Source organism: Echinops telfairi, unplaced genomic scaffold, assembly GCF_000313985.2.
Source record: "Echinops telfairi isolate 266 unplaced genomic scaffold, ASM31398v2 ScPeMD7_5592;HRSCAF=6446, whole genome shotgun sequence".
NCBI classification, from domain to species: Eukaryota; Metazoa; Chordata; class Mammalia; order Afrosoricida; family Tenrecidae; genus Echinops; species Echinops telfairi.
Genome location: NW_022109491.1, coordinates 16,306,679 through 16,321,268, shown reverse-complemented (window position 1 = coordinate 16,321,268; position 14,590 = coordinate 16,306,679). Strand labels below are relative to the sequence as shown.

The window sequence follows — 14,590 nt, the reverse complement described above, 5'->3', positions numbered from 1 at the left end:
GCCATTACCCTAAATTTTGTGTTCATTCCTGAGCATGTTATTATAATTTTATCATTTGCTTACATAACCTCTGTGCAGCAAACGTGGCTTTATCTCTTGTTATTCTTTTTAAATACTAACATATCTCACTTATCCGTAGACTAGGATCTATTTGTTAGGATTATGCACATCGAGCATTAGGACTTCCCTCGTCATCTTAATTGTCCCCAAGGATTGTGATGAATTCAAGCTCAAGCTCACTGCCATTGATCGATGCTGACAGGGTAGAATTGTCCTGTGCATTTCTGAGACGGTAACTCTTTATGGGAGTAGAAAGCCCTGTCTTTCTCTCACCAAGAGACGGATGGCTTCGAACTACTGACCTTGCAGTTACCAGCCCAACTCATAACCACTACCCCACCAGGGCTGGTTCCCTGATGGGGAGATGAAGGGACCCTGAGAGCACAGTGAGTTAGAGGGGCAGCAGCTTGAGCCCACCAGCTGCCCTTCAGGAGAAAGAGGATGCCATCAGCTCCCGTACAGAGTGACAGTCATGGGGGACCGTTCTCCTTTGACCTGTCGAGTGGGAACCGACTTCATAATGGGTTTGGAGTTTGGTGGACTGAAGGATAGACATGTTTTCCAAAGTTTTCTTCAAACAATGTTGTCATAAGCATTCTTGTATATGTCTCCTTCTTTAGGTATAAGATTGGATGGGGCGCCATGCACATATTCAGGCTTACAGCAGATGGCTCGGTTGCTCTCCAACCTAGTTGTATCAATCTATACCTTAGAGGAAGTGTTCATGGTATCTCCTGACTCAGGGTCATTTTGACCTTTACATTAATCCATCTTGGGGATGCTTCCTAGATCTTGCTGAATGAATCTTTCCCTACCTGCAGTCAAAATTCTCCCCCACTTCCCCCCACCCCATCTTTTCTTCTAAAAGAAAAAAAAGATCCTGGTCTCAGAAGCCCAAAAGGCCCGTTGTCTTTTGTACTCTGGGGTCACGGGCAGTCAGCATCGACTCAATGGCGGGGACGTTCTGTTTTTCTTTGTTTGTTCCAGTCCTGTGCCATCGTCGCAAGACCTGGCATAGCTGATGAGTTAATTGTGCCAGCCTGGCCGATAATCACATGTGGTGCTGGTTGAAAGGCGGAGGGATAAATGGGTGGTGAAGCCTCGCCTTTCTAGTTCTCGGGTCTCTTGTTTTGTGATGGTTGCATCGGGTGCAGCTGCCTTAGCAGTTCCCTGCTTCAGCTTGCAAGATGGATTTCCTACAAGACATCCCCAAGGAGAAGCCGCATGGATCTATTCCGATGCAGCCCTGGGTGCTGGAGCAGCCGTGTGGAGACCGGTGCCAGTACTGAGATGCTTACACGTTCACTGACTCAGCTTTCCTCCTGCAGTCGGCATCATTGCCTCTGCTTTGTGAGGTGAAGGACTTTGTGGACTGGTGTTGGGTATGGGTTAATGTTGGACTTGTGGGCTTGGGCAGCATTGGGTTGGGGTGTTTTCGTGATGCACATTTGCTTTGCATAAAACTCTCTCTTATACGTGAGTCGCTGTGGATTTGTTTCTCCAAAGTACCTAGACTAATACAGCTGAGTTCTTCATTTCAGCTAATGAGCCAATCCATCTCCATCTCCCCCACGCTGGCCCTCTGCCTCCCCGAGCATAACGTCCTCCTCTGGTGCTTGACCTCCAGCCAAGCAATGTTCTGTATTGATCCACGGGGCATCACTAGCTGACTTGGGAGAGTAGATCACCAGGCCTTTCTTCCTCGTCTGTCCTAGTGTGGAAGCACCACTGAAACCTGTCCACCGTAAGTGACCCTGCTGGTTCTTAAATGCTGCTGGCATGAGGCTTAGCAAGTCACAAGCTACCACAATACAACAAAGTGATGGCTGGATATGGAATAGCAATAAGCCCTAACATAGAAGAAGCACTTACTATATGCCGGCTAAGTTTCCTTTCAAAACGTATCTCACTGAAGCTGCATTTCAGCGTCATGAACCCATTTGGCTGATAGGAGTGGACGCTCCTAGAGGTTTCCCACATATCCATCTGCATGTTACTGTGCAGAAGAGCTGGGGCTGCCTCGAGTGGCAGGCCTCAAGTGTTCCGGGTCTGCGGAGTAGGTGCTTACTGACTGACTGGTTCCCCTAAAGGTGTGCTGTGTGGCCACAGGATTGACCACACATCCTCCAGGAGTCTCCGTTCATGTGTTTGCCACCTGGGGAGGTGAGCTCCCAGAGATACTTTAGAATGTCACAGTCAAGGCTGAAACCAGCTGGGTCCACATTTCCTGGAAAGCCTAGGCCAGAGGCCAAGACTAAATCCAGGGAGCAAAGGGGAATGGCCAGTGTAGAGACCAACCAGCTTCAGGGGAGCTGGCCAGGGGTCAGGGTCCCCGAGGCAGGTGAGGACAAAGCAGATGCTTGGGAGTCAGGCGCAGACATCTGGAAGACCTGGATCCCTAAAAGGTCACAGGGATTTCTTCATCCAATTGATTCTCCAGATATGGAAGGAGTGTCTACTATGTGTCAGAAAGTGTCTAGGGCTGAGGAGACGGCAGCAACCACACCAGACAAACCGTGTGGAGTTTCCCATCTGGTGGAGGCAGAGAGGCTGGTGATGAGAAGACTGGGTGAGCATATTGTAAAATAGAAGGCTTCGCATGCTATTCGGGAAAACAAAGCAAGAAGGGAGAAGAGCGTGGGCAAGGGGGCAAGGGGCAGGGTGGGTGCATCCACTGAGAGGAGTCGCTCACGTGGGAAATATAAAGAACTTGCCGCGGAGCCCAATGCAATCAATAAATATGAGGGTTATGAGCCTCACTGTGGCGGGGGTATGGGAAGAAGTGGTGCACCCTAGAGGCAGGCCAGGACGCTTCAAGGTACAGTCCTCTCTTTAACATTAGGGCTCCAGGAATCAAGTTTAGGGGGACTCACCTGAGGAGAGTCCAGTGGAAGGCACATTCCTAAGCGGTGTGGGAGAGGCGATTGAGATATGGAGGGCTGTGAAAATCCAGCGACGTCTTCATTGTGGGCAGGGGGACCAGCGCCGGGTGGGTAGAAAGTTTGATGTCCCATGACACTCAGTGGATGACGACCATGATGGCAAGTGGGGCCTCCAGCCCCAGTTCTATCAGGTAGACAGTGCCGGTCAAGGGGCGGAGACATGAAGGTGGACAATCCCCAAGCTTAGGTGAGGACTATCAAGGGCTTCCTGTGGGCTTGCAGGTTCCTAATCCCGCCAGGACCGTCACGAACTCCAGACTCTAGGCAAGGCTACCACAACCTCTCAGGGTCTCTTGTCCAGTGCACCATGATGGAGAGCGGAGTGATGAGGCTGAGCCTGGCCCTAAGGTTCCAGTGGACTCTCCTAACCACAGTCTACACCAGATGGCATCCTGTGATCTCTGCTGGGACCTCATGTCCTAGCCAAGTCCAAGGCTTCACCTCGTCCTTCTCCAGCCCAGGCCTCTTCAGCCAATCTGCCAACCCCATTGACCTTGACTTTGAGCTCCCCTAAGGCCCAGAGGCATCTGCAACCTGGCGGGCTTGTCCCTGGAGCACATGAGGACTTTTCCCACCACCACCCCTTCTTGTCCCCAGCAATGTCCCAGGATGACTTCAATGAGCACTTACTAAGTGCTTGCCAAGAGATCTACGTGACTGAGGTAGTTAGTTTATTGTACCAACCTGGCCAATAAACATATGTGGGGTTAATTGAAGGGCGGAGGGATAAATGGCTCAGTGACCCTCGCCTTTCAAGGTCTCGGGTCTCTTGCTTTCTGATTGTCTGATCAGGGTGCAGCTGCCTTAGCCAGTTCCCTGCTTTAGCTGGCAAGGCTGACTTCCTGCAAGACATCCCTGGGGAGAAGCCACATGGGTCTACCCTGATGCAGCCCTGAGTGCTGAAGCAGCCGTGTGGAGACCCCTGCCAGCACTGAGATGTTTACACATTCACTGACTTGGCTTTCCTCCTGCAGTCGGCATCATTGTGTGTGTTTTGTGAGATGGAGGAGGACTTTGTTGACTGGTGTTGGACATATGGGTTAAAGGGTTAATGTTGGACTTGTGGGCTTGGGCAGCACTGGGGTTGGAATGTTTTCTTGATGCACACTTAATCTTTACATAAAACTCTCTCTTAGACATGAGTTGCTGTGGATTGGATTCTCTAAAGGACCCGGACTCACACAATGACCCATCATGCAGATGAGGGACCTGGAACACCAAGAGTAAGCAAGTCTGCGAGGAAGACGCAGCACACTCCAGATTCCAGCCCACTTCCCTGGGACCTCAGCACGCTCCTTCCATGGGGCTCTCCAACCCCCAGCCCATCTTCCCGTCTGTAGAAGGAGGTTCCCCACAAGGGTCTCCTAGAGTTGATGTGAGATTCCAGTAAGGATCTACAAAGTCCTCAGGGCAGCACCCCCTGGGCTCTGTGAATGCCCGTTGGTGTTTGTAATAGGGTTGGAATCCACACTCAGCCCTGCTGAGAAATTCTGCTCACTGCTTTGAGCAGGAGGGGTGGAAATAAGCTGGGAAGAAAGGGGTATCCTTGGAAATCTTTAGCTCCTCTTTTGAAGAGGGCGGCCGCTCCCCAGTTCCCCAGGCCCCAGCCCTCATTGCTCTCACCAGGCATGAGAATCAGGGCCACACACACAAGCTGGGAGAATTTGCTCAACTGTTGAAAGTCAGCCGGTGTGGCCTGCTATTAAACTCCCGTGGGCGAGCCGGGTGAACGGTGGGAGCTCATGTGATCAGTCATTAATCTCCACGTGTAATGCAAGAGCCGTACCACTTCCTTCAGCCCTAATCTCCCATGAGTTAGGGCCTCTTCTGTGATTCATAAAACAAATCAATCACACCTCCCAGGCTCTCATCTATTTATTACTGCTTTTTAACTGCTCGAGAGGGAGAGCCCGGTGGCGGGTGGTTGTTCTCCCCCCACTCAGCCAACCTCTATCTTCTGCAGGGACCGACGCTGTGCCCCTCCCTCCTCAGCTCATCCACCAAGGTGAGTTGAGCTCTGAGGCTGGCAAAGAGCTACCGGTTAGCATCCAGAGTACCTGGAAGAAGCACCCTCTGGCTCAGAGTAAGCCTGCCCTGTGTCAGGCCTGGTCTGCCCCACTTGTGTCAGATGGTGGCTGTAAATCATGGCTGTCCGGCATTCTGTCACATGCTTCCAGTTGAGTTGTGGGTCCCCTCTCCTTGACCACTGGGCAGGCTCGGGTCTGCTTCAATTCAGGGGGTTTAACACAAGTGACATACAGCCAAAGTTTGCCAGAAAAGACCATGGCACGCCCAGCTCGTTTTCTGGAAAGCCTCTGTCACCATGTAAGAATATGAATGCCCCAGCCCGGCCAGGCTAGAACGGAAACCAGCAGGCCGATCACTCGGCCAAGCCCGGCCCCACCCCTCGCTCTCTCTGCCACTGTGCTGGAGCCATCGGTGATACCATCATGGGTTGCATTGTCCGGTCCCCTGTCACCCACATCATCCTGACTGAGGACATTAGGAAGCAGAGTCCGAAGTGTCCTTAATAACAAACAGTTGTCTTCTGTATCGCTAAGTGTGAGCCCTGGTGGCATAGTGGTTACATGTTGGACTACTATTCACGAGGTCAGCAGTTCGAAACCACCAGCTTCTCCCTGGGAGAAAGACAAGGCTTTCTACTCCCATAAAGAGTTACCATCTCAGAGAGGCACAGAGGCGGATCCACCCTGCCTTAGAGTATCGGTATAAGGGTCAACTCGATGGCACAGAGGCTTAAGGAAGTTTGAGATGGAGCCCGGGCAGCAGTGCAAACTGTTCATATGTCCAGCTGCTAATTGGAGGATTGGCATTTCAAGTCCAGCCAGAAACATCTTGGCAGAAAGGGTTGGTGTGATCGGCTTCCCAAAGAGGAAAGTCCTATGGAGTGTAAGTCTACTCTGACACTCATGGCTCACCAGGGGTTGGGAGGGGCTCGACAGTCACCTGGCATGGTTACATGGGGTGGTTTGTTACACAGCAATCGGAGCTGCACCCGTCAGCAAGGAAGCCGAGCAGGAGCCCAACCACAGGGAAGGCTCACCCTTTGGCTGCTCTCTGCACATTCTACTAGGTCCACCGTCCTTGCGCAAACCTGCCCTCCCTAAAGACGGCCAGTTGTCCGGATAGGGACTAAGGGGAGGCACCATAGAACGGAAGCTCAAGGTTCATTCAAAGTGGGAGGGGAGAGATAAGAGTGTGAATCAAGGCAAGAAGACGGAGATAACTCAAACCGCCAGCCTCTAGGCCCCACCTGGACTAGGAGTTCAGACTCCCCATCAACTTCCACCAACCCAGCCCCTCCCTCCAGGAAGAAAACTAAACCCACTGCCATCGAGTTCACTCCAAGCCATCGGGACTCGATACAGGGTTTCTGAGACCACAAACCTTGGCAGAGCAGATTGCCCCCTATGTCTCCTAAGAACCCAAAGATGCAAACCTAGGGGCTGCTGGCTTTGAACCTCTGACACTGCAGTCCGCAGCCTAATGCTTATCCCACGTCACCACCCAGGTGCTTTCCTGCAGTCAGAAGAAACGTGTAAGATAAATAAATCCAATGATGGTTAACCCTTATTCAAACCCTCCAACAGCCTCCTCTCACCCTGGGGGAGAAAAGAGGCAAACCTCCTGCAGAGGCGATCAGAGATCGCAAACATGGCTGTGTTCGGGATCACCCGGAGGGCTTGCTGAAATGCAGGCTGCTGGGCCCTGCTCAGCAAGTCCGATGCGGTAGGTCTGGAGAACTGGCATTTGGGTCAAGTCCCCGGTGGATGTTGATGCTGGGGCTCTCAGCCTTATCTGCCCACCCCCTCCTGTCTGTCATACCCAAGTCACAGCAAAGACCACTCAGGGGAGCCCCTTCTGCTTGCCTTCAAGGCCTTTGGGCTCCGGGCCCTGCCCACTCCACTCTGCCCAGTCTGGGAACTCAGCATCCTGACCCACACCATCTCCTCAAAGAGGCCTTCACTCAGCATGCCCTCACTGGGTGCAGCCCTCTGCACGAGACTCTCCTTATTCCTGGGTGTGGAGGGGAAGGGAGAGGAGGGGAGAAGGAAAGGAGCCTGAGGGAGTGGTAAAGACAAGGAGAGAGGAAGGGAAGGGGGAGAGCCATGAAAGGAAGAGGGAGACAGGGACAGGGAGAAGGAGAGAGTAGTTTCCACCTTTCCTGGGATCGTGATTTAGCATTTACATGCCAATCAAAAGTTTGGAAGAGGAGTGAGTCTGCTTCTGTCAAGATGCCAGCCTTGGCGCCCCCAGTGGGCAGTCCCGCTCTGTCCTACAGCGCGGTGAGTTTGGGAGCTACTAGGAACCAGAGGCTGCTTCCATCCTGACTGGACACCCAACACCCCGCAATGTGTTCAACAAACCCAGCCATGGAGTTGATTGCAACTCGCTGCAGCCCAGTCAACACCACCGAGCTGAAGGGCTCCTGGAGGGTCCCAGGCTATGGCTCTTCCTGGGAGCAGGCAGCTTCATCTTTCTCTGGAGGTGCAGCGGGTGGGTTTGAACCACTGGCCTTGGGATGAGCAGTCCAAAGCTTAGCACACAGCACTAAGTGCTCCAGAATGTGACTTATTAGGTCCTCAGAAAAGGTGTGCACCAGGGGTGAGTTGCCTCATTTCATCTTCGCACTAGGAGAAGTGATTCTTAAGTTAGGGATCAAGAGGCAGAGATTCCTAGAGGTGCAGCAATGTGCTCACGGTCACTTGGGGGGGGGGGTGCGCACTTCCACAGGCAGATCTGTGAACCCCACAGGTCTTGACCAATACCCTCAGGGTACATTAGTGGGAGACCAGCAGGGCTGGGCAACTGGTGGGAAAGACATGGCCACGTGTGTGGAACAAGCCAGGTTTGGTAGAAAGTTGTGGGTACCTTCCAGACACATCCAAACCCTCAGAGAATCGAGGGTACCCACCTGTCCTCCCCAGGGACTGCAGGGAGCTGGTGCCCCAGAGGACTGTGGAATTGTTGCAATCTGGCCTTTGGGCACGAAGGCATCTCCACTCCCCACACCCCCATGAGCCTCTCCTCTCCCGGCCTCTCATTGGTCTGGGTGGAGGGTGGAGCAGAGCATGATTACTGGGAAGGGACAAAGTTCAGGGCAAAGGCTGGTGCAAGGCATGCTCTGGGCAGGAGGGGAGGCGCTGAGGCAGGCTGGGAACCCTGTGGCATGAGAGCACCCAACACCCCCAACCCCCACCCCCCGCCCAGCTCAATCTGTCCCCCAAAGGCAAGACGCCATGGTCAAAGACCTCACAGTCCATGCATGAATCTCCCTGCCTGTTGTGCCATGGCCACCCCAGGGCCTCCAGAGGACCGTGTCCCTGGATCAGCCTGGCCCACAGCTTTGTGTATCTGAGCAGCAGTCTGAAATCCCAGCCATTCTCCTGGAGGGCCTGAAAGGAGGGAACTTCCATTGGAGAGTCCAGCAGGTGGGCAGACCGGGGAGGAAGGAGGCTCGGCTTAGCCTCTGGCTTCTATGTGAGCCCCAGCTCATGGCAGGGGGGAGGGGCTGGGGCAAGATAGGCAAGAAGGAGGCCAACACAGGGCTCCAGTCAGAGAGAGAGGCATTGAACAGATGTGCAGATGCTCGCCAGGACACCCGAGGATGTAGAAACTCCCACAAGGCCATGCATCTCTCCCCATAGCAGTAGGCAGTGCCCTGTCTCCTTTCTAGACAGGCTCAGAAGCAGGACCGGCCAACAAGAGCCAAAAGGCTCCGATCTTAAGACCAAGAGGAGCTGTGAAAAGAGGTGGCTGACGGTCTCTACGCATGAGGTTGTGCACACGCACTTAGATTCGCCTGTGTACCTGAACACGTGCCCAGAGCTGGTGGATGGTAAGGATGGGCCACAGTCATGACTGAGTTAACGTTCAAGGAGAAGCCAGCATAGATCAGTAAGGAGCCAAACCTCACTTGGGTGGCCAACCACTGCCACTGAGTCCGTTCCAATTCATAGCGGCACTCGGCACAGAGCAGAAGTGTCCCAAAGGGCTTGCCAGGTTGTAATCTTTAGCAGCAGACTGCCACGTCTCTCTCCTGCAAAGCAGCTAGGAGGGTCAAACCAGGGCTCCGCCTGGTGCCGACCCACTGCCACGGAGTCGACTCCGGCTCCTAGTGACCCTGTGGGAGGCACTAGAACTGTCCCGCAGGCCACCTCTTTCTCCTGGTGGGTTTGAAACACTGGGCTTTTGGGCCTCCGTCAAGCGCTTAACCACTGAGGCACCAGGGCTTCTTACCATCTGAACCAACCACATGAATCAGCCTGGGACAGACACCTGTCCACATCTATCATTGGTCCCTCCATGGATATTTATTGTAGGTTTGCTGTGAGCCAAGCAGTATGTTAAGCAGTTGGGACACAGTGGTCAATGGCACAGGCGAGGGTCCCCAGCTACATGGAGCTTGCAGTGCAGTGGGAAATACAGGTATAATGTTATACAGGACATGGGACATACATGTGTAATATTATATATAGTGTGATGTGAAAGGCAGGTGTAGTATTATATACAGTGCAGTGAAAAATGCAGCTGTAATGTTATATACCAGTGGTTCTCCACCTGTGAGTCGTGACCCCTTTTGGGGTCAAATGACCCCTTCACAGGGTCATCCGATTCATAACAGTAGCAAAATGACAGTTATGAAGTAGCAACAGAAATAATTTTATGGCTGGTGGGGTCACCACAACATGAGGAACTGTATTAAAGGGTAGCGGCATTAGGAAAGTTGAGAACCACTGTTATATACAGTATAAAAGAAAATACAGCGTAATGTTATATACCATGCAGTGAAAATTATGGGTATAATATTATAAACCGTGCAATGGAAAATACATGTGTAATATATACAGTCCTAGGGGAACTACAGATAAAGTTATAGACAGGGGCAGTGTGAAATGCAGGGGTCAAGTGATATACCGTCTAGAGGAAAATACAGTGTAAGATTATATATAAGTGAGCGTAGATAGGGATGGAGCAGGTACCATGGACGATGAGTAGAGGGGCTCAGGCTCACCCACCTCAGGGATCAAAGAGGTTGCTCAGGAGGAGGGGCCTTTCAGAAGGATGAGTGGGAAGGAACTAGGTGAGGCGGCAGGGATGTCGGATTGGAGGGGTTAAGGCTGAGCTGACGGAGGGTAAGAGAGAACCTGGTCTGAGACAGAGCCAAGACAAATTAGATAGAGTTTCAACGAAATAAAAGTCATAATTATTACTTTAATGCATGCTCTCAAACTAGCTTAACAAAATGCTGCCTTAATTATATCTACCTTAATGAACAGATAAAAACAGTTTGTAATTAGTTCTATAATTGGTTATGTGAAAAGAGATGCCTCTTGGAGTTCTAACGTATGTGTCTTGTACAACAATTTATGAGAAAAGGGACGCTTCTTCAAGGGCTAAAGTAGGATGTGCTAAACAGCTGTCACACGCCAGTGTCTGGAGGCGCCACTTCATGGAAGAAGAGAGGAGACTTTATCCTAGTGGTCTCTGAATTAGAGACCAAAAATCAATAAATAACATAAAGGAAAAGCTTTTGCTCAATATGGGAGCCACTCTGTGTATAGAAGTGCTCAAATCGAGCAAAGGTTAACACGCTTGGCCGCTAGCTAACTGAGAGGTTGAAAGTTCTTTTCCATCCAGAGGCATCTCCTAAGAACGCCCTGGCCGCAGCATCGTTCTCTGACATGCATGGTGTCTCCATGAGAAGGAACTGATGTGTTGGCAATTGGATCTACATATAACATAGAGCCATCTGAATTCAAGTCCCACTTTGCAGTTCATAAGCCCTGGAACTTACATAACCTCTCTAAGATTCCATTTCCTCATATAATTCTTGGCCTGTTATGAAAACTCAGACTCACAGTGACTCGATGGGCCCAAGATGAACTTCCCCATCGGGCTTCCTAGACTGTAATCTGCTCAACTACCTCATCTTTCACCCATGGAGTAGGGGGTGGGTTTTAACCTCTAACCTTTTAGTTCATGACCAACTGCTTAACCATTGCACACCCAGGGCTCCTCTCAGTGGCTTGAACAATATGAATTTATTAGCTTACAATTATGTGGGTTACAAGTCAGAAATAGAGGCTGTGTGTGCAAGCACACTGGCCTACCTTGTGTGCAGCAGTAGAACGTAAAATCACATCTAGCACCCACCACACACAAAACCACCACCAACCTACTGCTGTCCCACTAAGTGCCACTCCGAGAGACCCTGTCGAGTAAAGTAGAACCAAAGTAGAACCGGCCCTTTGTGTTTCCAAGGCTGTCAATCTTTATTGGAACACACAGCCTCATCTTCCTCCCAAGGTGCCACTGAGGGAGTCAAACTGCTAACCTTGCTGTAGCAGCCCAACACATAACCCACTGAGCCACACACTGACCCCACCTTGTCTTTCAGAGGAAGAACTCATAGATCATTCACCTCTGAGCCCAAGAACCTCTTATTCCTGTCAAGTCATCCCATCAAGAGTCATCTGATTATTCACTTATTCAAGAAATATTTCCTTTGCACCCTTTATGGGCCCCTCCCCACACTGAGCCCTGGGAATGCCATGATGAATAAGACCTCATCTCCACCCTCTAGGATCCCCTAGTCTAGCTGGGAGCTATCCTGTACGTGAGTGGACATGCATCACCTTGACTTGGGAGAGGAGGCTTGGTCTATAGACCAGAAACCTATTGTCACCATGTATGACTAGATGTTTGCGAGACTTTAAGAGCCTCCAGAAAACCATAGCTCCTTGCCTCTTTTCTTTCTTTTTGGTATAATTTATGTACAGAAAAATACACAGATTTTCTGGTCTCTCAGTTTCTATTGATATCCACACCGTAGTAGGACAAAGAACTTTCCTACTGTCCTGGAAAGTTCCCCTTCCTGAGAAGCAACCGTTGCTCTGCTTTCTGCCCCGGTAAACACATATTGCCTGTTTCTAGAACTTCTCATCAACATGGAAGCCAACAGACGAACGTCACATTCATGCCTGACTCCTTTTGCTCTGCCTGGGATTTCTGGGATTCACTCATGTCGGCGTGTGTATCAGTCATTTGTTTATTTTTGTTTCTGGGTTCTATTCTGTTGTATAAATAGACCATCGCTTTTATGCTTCCTCCTGTTGATGAGTATTTTGGGCTGTTTCCAGTTTTAGGCTATTGTGATTTAAGCAGTTATGAGCGTTTCTATAAAAGGCTTTTTGTGGGTATACGTTTTCATTTCTTTCAGATAAATGCCAAGAAATGGAATTATTGGATCATAGGGTATATGTACCTTTAAGTCTTTCAGCCAATCCAAAGTGCTGGGCCCACCCTGCCCTGCCGGCCCAGTGTTCTGGCGGTCCCATAGTGCAGTCTTCACTTTCCTAGCCTTTGGGCTCTCTCTGGTCATTCCAGAAACTCAGCTGAAGTCTTTTGTTTTATTTTTTTTAAGATTGAGTGGAAGTGCTTAACCTGGGGTGCAAAGAAGTATTCAGGGAGCCCCTTCCATCTGTCATAATGGTAATTTTAAAATGCAATTAACTTCGTTACCACTTACCCTATTAGGAATAAGGATCGCAAAGACCCATTCTCTGTGAGTAAGACACACCCTTCCCTGACCACCTCCTGGAGCTATTTCTCCTAGTGATCTGCCTACCCTCCAAAGATGAGCCATGGTCTTCTCAACGCCCCTAGAGCCCACCAGCATTGACGCCAGACAGCTCCCATCATCAGACAATGCCTTTGAGACCCACAAATAAACCCTCACTCGCAAGCAACTCAGAAGACAAGCCCTCACAATGGAGCTCTGGTGATACGATGGTTAAGTACTTGGCTGCTGGGGATTTGACAGTCAACGTCTCTAAAGTGTAGAACCTAGGAAACCTGGTGAGGTTGCTCCACTCTCTCCTATAGCATCACTAAGACTCAGAATCAACTCAGTGGCAATGGGTTAGCACCTTGACAGGCCAAGCGGAATAAATCCTCCTTCCTGCCATACCCACTGAAAAAGAGTCCAGTTTCCTCTGTCCAGTACAGTAGCCACTAACCACATGTGACTCCTGAGCACTTGAAATGTGGCCAGTACAGGTAGAGACATGCTGTCAATATAAGATCAGCACTGGATTTTGAACATGACCTATAATGGAATATAGAGAATGCAAATTATCTCATTAAGAATTTCTATCTCGATTACAGGTTAAAATACTCTGTCTATGTATTAGGTTATATAGCATACATTATTTAAAGTGGTTAGATCTGTTTCTTTTGTCTTTTATTAACATAGCTACTAGAAAGCTTTCCATTGCACATGTGGCTTGCAATATATCCCTGTTCCTCATTTATCAACATTAGATTCCAATGACCAGGTCATTAAGCAAAAATCAGCAGTACGTCATAATGGCGGATGACCACTCCCATCATAAAATGGAGGATGACTACACTATTATGTACCGTAACTGCCACATCTCACCATTACATCACTGCCCAATGGCTGAGAACTACAGCCCGGGCAAGTTGACGCCCCACCATCAGCAGCACAGGCAGCATTCCTCTCACCGCGCACCTCAGCATCTGTACCATACCATCCAGTTTCTGTTCATGTGCAAAACAGTCAGATAACTGTTTTCTTACTACTGCCGTAAACTCAAATAGTCAGCTCAGGAGAGAATTGGGAAGTGAGGAGTAAGAGCATTTCTGTTGGACACTGTGGGCTAGCATACCCTGGATGCTCATGTCTCCCAAAACCCAGGCAAGCTCTAGGTGGCCACCTTGAAAGCTCAATCAGTGTCCCACCTTCAGCTCCCAGGGAGCCTCCCAGAGTCTTCAATGCTGAGTCTAAGAGAACTGACACCAGATTCGCTGACCTGCATAGACAACTGAGTGTCCCCAACCCAGACCAACTCTGGGCTCCACATGAAAAACCCGCTCCCTTGTGCCAAAATGATAAAGAGATGGCCAGACTCCAGGAGAGATAAGCTAGAACCCAGGGACAGTGACCAACTGCCCTGCTGTTCCCAGACTAAGTGTTCGCTATGGATCCAGGGGCAACTATAATTTCTGACGCTTGGTGTTTTATAAGACAGGAAACCCCTCCCACCTATCAGTCCAACCCTGAGATATTTAGAGGACGTTGCAAGACACACATAAAAAGCCAAGCAGCTGCAGGCCTCCCGGGACCAGGAGAAAACTGGAATTCTCAAGCCACGCTCAGAGAGGCAGCAGGAGCTTGAGATCCGGGGAAGCCCTTTGGCTGTGCTAGAACACTCCTCATCGAGGCTGTTGTGCGTCTGACTTGTCCACCTTATAGGTTCAGTATTAAGGCAGCAGACGGACATTGGGCCTCTGCTCAAGTACTGCCTCAATGCAAGAACACTTTGTTCTATTAAACTGGCCTTCCATGATGCTCACCTTCCCGACACAATCACTAAAGGCAAAAGAGGGTGCATAAGCAAATGTGGTGAAGAAAGCAGATGGTGCCTGGCTATCAGCAGAAAAAGTGTCTGGGGTCTTAAAGGTTTGAAAATAAACAAGCGGCCATCCAGCTGAAAAGCAACAAAGCCCACATGGAAGAAGCACACCAGCCTGTGTGATCA

General features: G+C 50.3%; 1 long non-coding RNA gene across 3 annotated transcripts; it reads left to right on the top strand.

The window, feature by feature from the left end:
- The first annotated feature begins 2,452 nt into the window (after positions 1-2,452).
- LOC123522310 lies at positions 2,453-4,857 on the top strand. Of its 3 annotated transcripts, none has more exons than XR_006680582.1 (3): positions 2,453-2,629; positions 3,304-3,664; positions 4,139-4,857. It is a non-coding gene; the product is annotated as an uncharacterized LOC123522310 (long non-coding RNA). The 3 variants fall into 3 exon arrangements; XR_006680581.1 differs by having other exon boundaries at positions 3,225-3,664; XR_006680583.1 differs by lacking the exon at positions 3,304-3,664.
- The last annotated feature ends 9,733 nt before the right edge of the window (positions 4,858-14,590 follow it).